The sequence below is a fragment of the Uloborus diversus genome, unplaced genomic scaffold (genome assembly GCF_026930045.1).
Source record: "Uloborus diversus isolate 005 unplaced genomic scaffold, Udiv.v.3.1 scaffold_644, whole genome shotgun sequence".
NCBI classification, from domain to species: Eukaryota; Metazoa; Arthropoda; class Arachnida; order Araneae; family Uloboridae; genus Uloborus; species Uloborus diversus.
In genome coordinates this window covers 48,811-50,437 of record NW_026558840.1, presented here as the reverse complement: position 1 = coordinate 50,437, position 1,627 = coordinate 48,811, and positions in this window count along the sequence as shown.

The window sequence follows — 1,627 nt, the reverse complement described above, 5'->3', positions numbered from 1 at the left end:
GCATAATTTTCTTTTTCTCAATATTTTTTTTTAATTCTGTGTGATATGTTTGTTTTAATTAACAATACCCGCTGCAGTATTAGTTTTTTGTACTTGATGGTTTTGATTAGGTTTCTTAGAAGAAGAATTTGAGGTATTGGTTTGTTTGTTTGATTTGGGTGCATTTAAAGTTTTGGCATTAGTAGAAGTTTCTGTTTGGGTATCTGTGTGCTTACAGACTTCAATACGCTTCTAACGGCTGAAGCATATAAAAGCGAGCGTTATTAAGCGAGATTCAACTAATTTTCTTGCATCTGGATAAGATATTTTTTATGTTAATTATCTGAATTTCTTTTTCTTTGAGCCGTTTCTAGCATAATCTGGAGTATGAAGGATGGTCCTCCTTGCAGTTTACGCATTTGTAAATCTTGTTACATGCATTACTATCGTGATCTGGCTCTGCACACCTGGCACAGGTATCAGTATCACGGCCCGAGAACGTTGAATGTCCAAACCGATGGCATTTGAAACACCGGAGCGGATTTGGGACATATGGCGGGAGGACGGGTTCGTTAAATGTCAGATTGACATGTTTGGTGTTTATCATTTCGCCATTGCGTTTTATTGTGATCATTTTTACTGCACTTATGTTTTGGTCTTTTATTTTCTCTAAGATTTCCTCCTCGGGTGTAAAGAGAAGGTCAGGTTCGGAAGTGATTCCCGTGAAAAATTAAAGAGTTTTATGTCCTGAAGCAGTTACAATATATGAACCATTTTATTAATAGCCATTGTATATTTAATTTGTTTTGTATCTTTAATTTCAACTGAAAGTTCACCGCTGCGTAGTTTTTTTACAGACTGGTATTCTCCTATTAAATGTGTGTGAGTAAGTGATTTATTTATAAAAATGTGCGAAACTTTACTTAAATTGAGGTTTGGATCGTTGCCTTTAATAAAAAAAAACTTAGCAGTGCTCGACAAAACGTTCTGACGCTCCCCACAAAGGGGAGAAGTGTTATTTATGTTATGTTGCTACTATTATATATGCGAATGTTTGTCTGTATGGATGGATGTTTGTTACATTTCACGCAAAAACTACTGAATGGATTTTAATGAAACTTTACAATATTACGCATCAGAATAACACATAGGGTAGTTTTCCTCCCGTTGTGGGGGGGGGGGGGGGCAAAAACCCCCATAGGGGTAATAAACACGATTTTCATACGAATTCTTTAATATGGGGGTGAAAAAATGCTTGCACATAATAACATTATATGTCCATTGAAAGCTCTGATTTTTCTTCTGAAGATGGCACCAGTTCGAAATTTCTAAGTAGAATAAAAAACGAGTTATAAGCTTTTTAGTTCCATGTTCGAAGGCTTTCCTCAACTTAATACAGAATTTAGTGTATCATATCAACTCCCCGTCGATAGCTGCAATAAATTGTTGTATCGTTGAATATTTTTGCTTTTCGTCTGACTGTTCAAGGCTTTTCTCAAGTGAAATCTTAAATAACATTTCCGCAGAAGATTGGCAAATAATAAGTAGATTTGGCTGATTATTTTCTATTTTAATGTAACTTTGATGCAATTAATGGGTTTATTTCTTTATTTGTGTCGATTGGACACTAACTCATTATCAAAGCGAC